Below are 11,190 nucleotides of genomic sequence, written 5' to 3'. Positions count from 1 at the left end.
TATTTAATAAATAGCCTACACTTTTCCACTTTAAAATCAATTGGGGGCTTACTTGGTGACGCAGTGGTTGAGAGCCCGCCTGCCGATGCAGGGGACACGGATTCGTGCCCCGGTCCGGGAGGATCCTACATGCCGCGGAGCGGCTGGGCCCGTGAGCCATGGCCACTGAGCCTGCAGGTCCGGAGCCTGTGCTCCGCAATGGGAGAGGCCACAACAGTGAGAGGCCCGCGTACCGAAAAGAAAAAACAAAAACAAACACAAACAAACAAGGTGTGACACCCCCCACCCCCCCACCCCCCATCTTAAGCTCCCACGCACATGCCCTGGGCCACGCGGCCTGAATGGCAGTGGCAGAAATGAATTAAGGCTTGGTGTGGTATGTGCATTTCAAGTTGCTTCAGTCTAGATGATAGCTTTCCATGGTGTTGTCAGATGAAAACCAAACCAGTTATGTTTTGTGCAAGTAAATAAGTTTATGGTCTAAAGTACACAACACCGGCCATACTGATATTTTCTCCTTATGACCAAAATTTGGGAAGGGATGTGACATTGGGAAAAAAATGCCGTATTTAATTTGCCGGTAAGCCTAATAGTATGCCTTTTGTCAGATGGCCTAATAATATGCCATCTGACAGAAGTCCAAACAACTATAGAAAATACAGTTGACCCTTGAATAATGCAGGGGTTAGGGACCTACTCTCACCAAGTCAAAAATCCACCTATAGTTTACAGTCAGCTCCCCTTATCTGTGGTTCCTCTGTATTTGTTGTTCCACATCCTTGGAGATTGTGCAGTATTGTAATGTTCACTATTGAAAAAAATCCTCACGTAAGTAGACCCACACAGTTCAAACCTGTGTTATTCAAGGGTCAACAGTAGATACATGGCTCCATCCAATGAAGGAAGAAATGAAGAGAAAAGTCTTAAATAATAAAATGTTATTATATAATGATATATATATTTTATATAAGTTATTTATACTATACATGTAGACCCTGGCCAGAGTAGAGGAGACACTGTAATGTTAATCTTGGGTCACTATGTTATTCCTTTTGTCATTGCATTATTTGCCTAATTCTAATTTCCCCAAATTAGAACACACAAAATTCTATGTGAAGAGAGCTCCTCCTGACTAAAATATGGAAATAAATAAAAGAATTTAAATATCAGTGAAAAAACAAAGAGAAAATTAACTGAAAAGATGAGCTTGTGTGTATGCATTATTTATCTGTTTTCAAGTCAGCTGATTTATTCCTCTAAAGTTACAAGGTTAATGAGTAGTCAGGTTGGGCATGTACTAAATTACATAACTAATTTTCTTTACCTTAGAAGCTTTTGACTTTTATTATTTTATGAGGTGTTAAATATTGCTTTTTATTGCATATTTTATTATCGCAATAAGAAGAAAGGATTGCTGTATGTTTATCATTGCTAACATAACGAATCATAATTTTAAGTTTGTGTAAATCCAAGAACTTGTCCGTTCAGATATCTTTATATCCATAATATGATTTATTATCAGAAAAATTAGGTGACTATAGAAAAGGGAGGATGAGAGTAGAAACTAATCAGTTACACTCTCTACAAAATGCAGAATGGCAGACATTTCTATTTGAAACTTCTCTAATATAGTTAAAGATATGGTTTTGAAATATATGTTTTGACAAACTACTTCTTCAGCTGAACCTAGCATTGTTTGAAGCAATGTTCTTGCTTCAAGAACATTGCCTTCTCATTTAAAGGCACTCCTTGTTTTACTATCACATTACCCTACCAAACACATCACTGTTTCACCATGTGACAAATCTAGATGGTATATATTCAATTAAATTCAACACATATTTGCTGAACACATTCTGTGTTCAATTATTTGTGCTGGGTTTAGTCTCTACCTTCAAGAGACTGTAACAGTAGAAAAAAATTATTTGAAAACAGTTTTGAAAAAAGTGCAAAATGGAATAGGAGAGAAATAATGTCCGATGAGGATCCTGTGGAAGAATGCATCTTCACCTAAGGGGAGGGTACTAGGGAAATCTTTATGAATACTAGGACATTTAATATAGGTTATGAAAGATTGGTTAGATTCTAGGAGAAAGGTCATGCTGACCAGAGAAACCAATAAAAAGTGACAAAGAACAGTGAAACGAGGTCTTGCTTCAGGTAATAACAATTGTTTATATGAAAAAGTACTTTTTGAATGATTAAGGAAAGTCACAAATTTGTATACTGATTTATTGTTTCTCAAAGCGACTTGGCTTTCTGCTTTTGCTTTCAGACAAAAATAGTTTTTTAGTAAAACTATTTTTCAATGTTTTTTTTTTTCTTTCTGCTTTCCTTCCCAAGTTTGGAAGCAATAGAGAGACAAAGTAGTAGGCAGATGGAGAAACAAATATCAACTCTATTAGCAAATAAGTCTGGTGTTGGAATAGGATTCCACAAGTTGTGCCCCAGAACTAGACTGATTTACCATCCTCACGGAAATCAGAAGAATCAGAGTGAAGCATTCTCTACTAACATGGGAAATGGAACTTTTTCTTTTCAAATCACTGAATTTGTTCCTGTCTTGTACTACAGGCCTCTCTCCACTGACTCTTGGTGCATGTCAAGAGAAGTTATCTCTCCAGCCTCATGTGGCTGAACCACTTCATGTCTCCATGATTCCCTGCCTATGGTGACTTCATATTCTTTCTTTTCTTATATGGGTTCAGGCACCACTAAAAATTTCTAGATACAGTTTATCTTTTTTTTTTTCTTTCTTTCAGTTTTTACTTGTTAAGATCAGGACCAAGAAAGGCACAAAAGCATCCTCTATTTGTAGCTAATAGGAAACTTCCCAGTTACCCTAAGGTATATGTGGTACTATTTATCCCATGCTACTAAATATATATTTCATTATGAGGCTATCCTTTAAATTTTAATAAAACACCATTAATACATAGAGAGAATAATTGTCCTAGATATTACTTAAGATTCAAAATTTACCTGATGTGAATGCATTATTTTTGTGGCAATATTTCTAGTCAGAGAGAGAATAAGTTGGCTGAGAAGAGTGAGGATAACAGGCATTACCATTGCATTTAGCCCATTTGGCAATTCCACAGACTGTTCTCAGACATGCCGTTATACTAGGATTATCTCAGAAGAGTAAGAAACCAGACCAAAAATTGAAGAAAAATCTTGCTTTTTTCCTAGTATAAGCTTTTATTCTGCCCAGAACCTGATTGAACATGGGAGTTAACTAAGGAGTTATTCATAAGATATTTATATTTAAGCCTTGTCCCTGACCTAGTGAATAATTTTTTCCCCCTGGCAGTGGGAGTATTCAGGTGGAGAAATGAGGTAGACTTGGCTGTTTGGCCAAGTTTGAGGACCTCAACCTGTGTGCTCAGCCACAATACCTATAGAAAATTTTAAAACATTTTTTATATTCCCCCAGCCATCATTAACTCCCTGCCCTGTTTCCTATAACCACACTCAAACCTTCTTAGACCCTTAGTAAGCTCATCTAATTCATACATATGACATTTTCCTGTCTTTTTTTAGGAGTCATTAACAATGCCATGATTTTCATGATGAAAAAAATGTTTTTAAAGTGACACTTATTTACTTTTTTTTTTAATATTTATTTATTTGGCTGTGCCGGGTCTTAGTCGCGGCACATGGGATCTTCTTTGCTGCGTGTAGGATCTTTGTTGTGGCATCTTCGTTTCGGCGTGTGGGATCTTTTTTTTAGTTGCGGCATGCGGAATCTAGTTCCCTGACCAGGGATCGAACCTGGGCCCCCTGCACTGGAAGTGCAGAGTCTTAACCACTGGACCGCCAGGGGAGTCCCCTACACTCATTTACTTTTCATGAACAGATCATAGTCTGTTTATTCCCATGATGTTTTTTTGTCCTCTTCCATAATCTGGAGATGAAGAAAATTGAGTCACATTAAAGCTATGAAAGTTCATATTTGATTTCCATTTCTTTTATTAGATGGGCAGCCTGAGGACAATCCAGTCATGGTGAGCCTTTTAAATCCTTTATGGACATTTCAAAATGCTCCTTTAAGTGAATCATTGACTTGGGCGTTTTGGAGGAACACAACAGACTGATACATTATTCAACAAGATCAATTTAAAGTTTTCCTTTAGGTATCAATGAGTTGGAGTTGTAGTTTTACCAGCCACACTCTTAGGTCAGTGTTGTGAGGTGAGGCGTATGTTTTATGGACCAAATTATATCTTTCATTACTTAAAACCCTTAATTCTTTGCCTCTCCCCTATCATTCTCCAGAGAATTATGAATCTCTCTCATGTAGAATTTTCCAGAATATTGCTATCAAACTAGAAAATCCTCTGCCCCCTTGAAAGTCCTACACAGATCACACCCACAAATACATTCATTGTTACTGTTTGTCTATTCTAAAATTTTGGTTTTTATTGTGCAACTTTTTTCTTAGCAGATATAATATGATTATCTCTCTACCCACAGAAAATCTGTTAATGCATATCTCAAGATAATTTGTATAGTCAGAGTAATGGCAAATGGTGGAAGGTACAGAAAACCTAATTACAAAGATTGCATCAATTTGACTATTCCCTTGGTTCTTTAATATGCCCCTGCAAGTTCACACCATCTATGGTTCTTGTTTTCCTTTACCAAGACAGTTACCAGCTTTTAATAAAGTAGCTCTTATGCTGAGAGAACTTTGTGTGTGTGTGGGGGGGTGTTTGTATATGTGTGTGTGTGTGTGTGTGTGTGTGTGTGTGAGAGAGAGAGAGAGAGAAAGAGAGACAGAGAGAGAGAGAGAGATGATCTGCAAAATCCTCATAGCACTTGGCACAGAGGACGCTACCCATCTGTTTCTATTTTGTTTGCTGTAGTCTCTTAGTGCAAACCTCAGGACATCTTTCCTAAATATACTCCCTGGTGTTTTCCTGTTACCACCAAACTCTGAAACCACATGGAATTCAACATAGCGCTTTCATGAAACTAAATATATCTTACAATTTTGAGATCCTCTGTGACACTATTCAGTGGTGAAGTGGTTCTTCAGTTGTTAAAGGTTGAATAGCCTCCCTGGAAGTCAGAACAGGAGCAACAGAGCACAAACCTCTACTGTTACATTTTTTTGTCTTTCATATTTTGTATGGGCTGCACCCTCCTTGACATGCTTAAAATGCTGAATCAAAAGTTTTGCTTTCTTTTATCTTTCTCTGATCATGCGAAAACACATTTAAGTAAAAAGATTACATTTTAAGCCCTTTTGTGATACGTTTAATATAAGTATGTGAAATCTTTTAAATGTATTGAAAGTGAAGAAAATTTGCTTTATTCACTTTTATTGTTATGTAGAATATACTCCTAATGGAAACATATCAGTGAATACTACAGATATATTAATTTAGTGTCCATTGTCTTCCTGAAGATGTTAGTTTGCAAACACAAATTTTAAAAACATACTACCCAAGGTAGGAGTAATTGTGTCCAACACGGACTTATTTGTAATGGTTAAATTTATCCCAATTATTTACACGTGTAATATACCTCTTATGTAATCTTATACATGTGTAATATATGCATGTAACACTTCTCTTAGAGAATTGTTCAGTGATATATTTAGTTCTTAGCCAACTACTTCACCATACAAAAACACCTTCTTATCAAACTATAGTGAAATCTTACTAGTAAAGAATTCTTGAAAGATTATATTGTGTGGGTGAGGGAGAGGAGATAGAAATTTCTGAATAAATAAATACATTTAAGTGCAATTGGGATGCAGGAGCTCTTAACAATTTCAAAAATTAAATATGTTACTGTATTCCTAAATAGAGAATATGGGCATCACTTAGTCATGGGTCATGGGTCATGTGCGTACTTAATGGGTCATGTGCGTACTCAATTTTTGTATGTGCTGTAAGAAAATGATGCTGTCAGGGTTTAGTGAAGTATAAGGATTTTTTTCTACACTCATTCATACCAGATGATATGATAAGCTGGCTTTTTTTATTAACTTATTTTCCCTGTTCACTTTCCCTGCTGTCATGTTGTCTACATTAGACAAATTTTCTCACTTTTGATTTTAAATTTGTTTTTAATTTGATTCAAACATCAGATACCCCCAAATTGAATTTATGACAAAGTTGTGCAAATAGGTCTTGAGTGAATACTTGTGCATTTAAGGAACAGTTTTGCATGACACTTTACATCTGTTTTTATAGCTGAAAAAAATGTTTTCAATTACTCCTTGTAGGATAGGTGAATTTGCCAGAGACAGGACATGACAGCCGTTCAGGCTATCCACAAATACACCAGTTCTTCTGGGTGTGATAATATTGTATCTTCTCAGCATTTGAAGTTACATGTGTTCCTGTGACTCAGCTGGCTAACAAAATGTGAACAAAAGACACATGCATCACTTCTAGGCCAAAGTTTTAAGAGCCTATATGAGAATTAATACATTCTCTTATTGCTTACTACAGTGATCATGGAAGCTAGTGTCAAGATGGGGCGAATATCCGCCTGGAACTCTTGAATGACTCTGATAAGCACAGCCCCTAGCCAAACTATGATGAACGTAGAATGTGAGGAAGAAACAAACCTTTGCTTTTTTTTGTCAGAAACTTGGGGCTGTATATTATCAAGGTGTAGCTATTCACAATTTATATGTATATCAAATCATCACGTTGTCACTTTAAATATCTTACAAGTTTATTTGTCAATTACATCTTGATAAAGCTGAAAAAAGGTATAATCTAGACTTTTCTGACCAATACAGAGAAGTTGAAAATAAATAAAACATTAGTATAAGAAGCCATTTAGTCAGCTATTGGCTTCTTAATGGTAAGGAATAAACATATAAGTTAGAATGTTCCAACTTCTGTCATTGGGCTCCTCCAAATTTTCATGATAAATGTGTAAGTGTTTGAGGCATCCACTGGAAAAATAAGGAGTACAAGGAAGAAGTCATGAGTGAATTTACAAGCATCTTTCTAAATGCTTCCTGGAATAAAACTGCTATCAACAGATTTATCTTTTTTTTTTTTGAAGTGAAACAATAATTGCTATTAATAACTGATTTCCATTAGCTGATTCAGTTCTATGATGAAAGTCTGATGATGATATTGTACTGTTAGTGATAGCATTGAGATAGAGGGAAAGGAGAAGTTTAGCTATTATTAGGGAGAGGAGCCCTTTGACATCAAGGTTGCCAGTATCAACACCAAGACCACTCTCATTGCTTTCAGTCTTCATTATCACATGAAAAATAAACTATAATCTTTTAACTAAATCTTTTGTTGTGTATTGATCTGCTTTTCATATTAGGACTTGGGAGGTAAATAAGGGCAGGGTTTTTTAGTGGTTAAAGTTTTGGACAAGATGAATAAAATCTACAGGGGCTGACCTCATCTTCACTCTATTCTGTTGTTAAACAACAAAAACAAATTTCTGTGCCAGCACTCACTCTTCTTTCAGGCTGAGTCATTTCCTAAGAGGCTCCTTATCCCTTCAAGTAGATGCCCAGCAGAAATGCCCCAGTGGTACTTTAATTATGTCCATGCAAGCTTAGAGATAGGAGTAGTTTCAGTCACAGAGCCTGTAGAATATTTTCAACAACTTCATTAAGTCATTTACTTTGGGGTAAAATATACACTCTTTTCACTGTTAAATATGATGGTAGTTGTAGCTTTTTCAAAGATACCCTTTATCATATTGAGGGAATTAACTTCTGGTCCTTGTTTGCTGAAATTTTTAATAATTAATGAGTTTTGAGTTTTGTGAAATACTTTTCCTGCATCTATTAAGATAATCATATGCTTTTTCTTTTTTGTCTGTTCATGTGATGAAATGCATTGATTTATTTTCAAATATTAACCATACTCAGTCATGTTTTATTCTTCTTATATATTGCTAGATTTAACTTGCTATACTTTGTTATTTTTGGTTGTTCAAGAGGGAAAACTATTGACAGTGTTGCTCAAATCTTCTTTATTCTTTTCACTACCTGCTTTATCAACTAGTGAGAAAAAAGTTTTAACTATCTCCAACTCTATGTGTATATTTGTATATTCGTCCTTTCAGTTATGTCTTTTTCCTTATGTATTTTGAAGCTTTTTAAAAAATTAGGTGCACTCACATTTAAAATTGTTATAACCCCTTATTGAATTGACCCCTCTATCAGTATAAAATGTTTCCCTTTTCCCTGGTAATATTCTTAGCTGAGAAATCTACTTTATCTGATATTAATATACTCAATTCAGCTTTCTTTTCTTAGTATCTTCATGATATATATATTTAAACCTTTTACTTTTAACCTATTGATATGTTTATATTTAAATGGGTTTCTCATATACTGCATGTAGTTGGGTCTTACTTTTTATCTAACTTGATAACCTCTGCCATTGAATTGGAGTTTTAGATCATTCCAATTAGGTTGAATACAATTATCAATACGGTTGGCTTTAAACTTACCATCTTGCTGTTTGTTTTCTGTTGTTCCAGTTGTTTTCTGTTCCATTTTCCCTGTCTTCTTTCAGTTTAGTTGCTTACTTTTACAATTTGCTTTCTCTACACTGTTGTCTTATAACTCATATCTCTTTGTTTGCCATGATAGTGCAGGCTTCACAGTATACATCTCCAACTAATTACAGTCTACCTTCAAATCTAATGCCACTGACCATCTATAGGAAGTAGATAAGATTTTACATACATTTCACAACTTCTGTGTTTTGATGTTATTTTTATTTCTATATGTGTTATAAACTATTATATTTTAATTTTTATTCACACAATTAACTATTTTAATTATTTTTAAAGAGATTTACATAAATATATTTATTATATAATTCTAATTTCTGACACCTCATTCATTTGTATATATTTAAATTCTTGTCTGATACCATTTTTCCTCTGTCTGGAGAACTTTTCACATTTATTGTAGTTCCAACCTGCTAAGTGATGTGATCTCTCAGTTTTTATTTATCTGAATAAGTTTTTCTTTCACTTCCATTTTTGGATTTTTTTTTTTTAACCAGGTAGAAAACAGCCAAGTTGACAGCTCTGGATTATTTTTCCCCACAAGTACTTTAATAATATCATTACATTTCCTTTTGGCTTGCATAAATTTTGACAAACAAGGCTTTGTCACTTTTAAGTGTGTTCCTTTGTACATAATAGGTCCTTTTTTGTGTGTGTGTGTTTTTTAACCTCTGGCTGCTTTTAAGATGTTTCTTTTCATCACTAATTTTTTAAAAAAATAAATTTATTTATTTTTGGCTGCATTGGGTCTTCGTTGCTGCACGTGGGCTTTCTCTAGTTGTGGCGAGCAAGGGTTACTCTTTGTTGCAGTGCATGGGCTTCTCATTGCGGTGGCTTCTCTTGTTGCGGAGCACAGGCTCTGGGCGTGCTGGCTTCAGTAGTTGTGGTACACAAGCTCAGTAGTTGTGGCTCACGGGCTGTAGAGTGCAGGCTCAGTAGTTGTGGTGCACGGGGTTAGTTGCTCCACAGCATGTGGGATCTTCCCCGGGCAGAGCTCGAACCCTTGTACCCTGCACTGGCAGGCGGATTCTTAACCACTGCCCCACTAGGGAAGTCCCTCAATCACTAATTTTATCAATTTGATTTTAATGTGTCCCAACGTTGTTTTCTTTATTCTGTTTAGGGTTTGTTCAGCTTCTTGGATGTGTAGATTTAGAGTTTTAACCAAATTTGGAAAATTCTCTGCTCTTCTATTTTCAAAACTATGACTCACAGCCCCTCCTCTTTCTAGATCCAATTATACATGATAGAATACAATTATTGTCTCACAACTCACTGTGGCTCCTTTTATGTACAGTCTTTTTCTTTAATCTGTGCTTCATTTCTATTGTTATGCCTTCATGCAGTGTACTTTTTATTTTATATATATATTTTCTTTATAAATGTTCATTTTGTAATATTTTGTATCTCTTACCTCTCTCTTCATCATACTCATGCTTTTTTTACCTTCTTGAATCTATGGCACATATTTATATTTTTTAAATATTTGCAAATGTTCTTGTTTTATGAGGAAATATTGTGAGGAATATTTTCTAGCTTCATTGATTGTATGCCTGACGTGAATTTTATGTTACTGAATGCTAGATTGTGTTGTATTTCTTTAAGTAGTGTTGGACCTCGTTCTGGTCACAATTTCTTTTTTTTTTTTTACTGAGTTACAACTGACATACAATATTATATTAGTTTCAGGAGCTCTCTCCTCTCTGGTTGTCTGCTTCTCAAATTATAGCCACTCTGAACTTTTCAACCTTTGCTCTCTGTCTTCTTAACTCAGCAGAGCTGCTTGTTCTTCTACTTGGATTTACCTGCTCAATGCTACATTCTAAGGACTACCTCTAGGCCAGTGTTTCCAAATAGATGATTTTGCCCCCTAGCAGATATTTGCAATATCTGGTAATGTTTTAGGTTCTAACAGCTAGAGTGATACTACTGCATGTAGTAGGGTAAGACCAGTGATGCTGCTAAGTATCCTACAATGCACAAGACAGCCTCCAAGCAAAGAATTATCAGATCCAAAATGTCAGTAGGATCCAAGGTTAAAAAACCTTGCTCAAGGCAATTTCTAGAAATGTCATCATTCTCTCAGAAATCTTAATCGTCCATTTTTTAATGTCCCAAATCTGTATTCTATATTTTCTCCAGTTTTCTAGTTTAAGGTGGAAGTGTAAATCCAGTTTCTCTTACTGCATCATGGCTCAAAGTGGAAATTGTTTTTGTCTCTTGATAATAATAATTACATATTCTTTATCCTTCTACTTGCTTGTGTACTTACATTTATAAACAAGTTTACAGATCCTTCACACCTGTAGAATCCAAGTTTAAATTTCCCTGTGATCTTACTTGTACTTACAATATACTAAGGTGTGAGTCACAGTTAACATATATTTGAGGATGCTTACTTTGTATAATAGAAGGAAATTACAGCACAGAAAATAATGTATACCTCATTTTTATTTCCAGAACTTCTCTCAAACCCACAGTCTATATCTTTATGAAGTTTTCTGAAATCTGCCTGCCTAATACCTTCAGTCTCCATTTCTTCAAAGCTTTTATCTTGGTTCCATTAGGAAGAAGCAAGTTTCCAGCACATTTAGGGAGTTGCTGGGCAAGCTCCAGAAAGAGAAAAGCATGGGGAGAAAAGCCCAGAAAGAAGGCCTTCCCTCCTGG

This window comes from Monodon monoceros, unplaced genomic scaffold (assembly GCF_005190385.1).
Source record: "Monodon monoceros isolate NGI ecotype Baffin Bay Population unplaced genomic scaffold, NGI_Narwhal_1 Super_Scaffold_19, whole genome shotgun sequence".
NCBI lineage: Eukaryota > Metazoa > Chordata > Mammalia > Artiodactyla > Monodontidae > Monodon > Monodon monoceros.
This window is presented reverse-complemented; position numbering follows the sequence as displayed.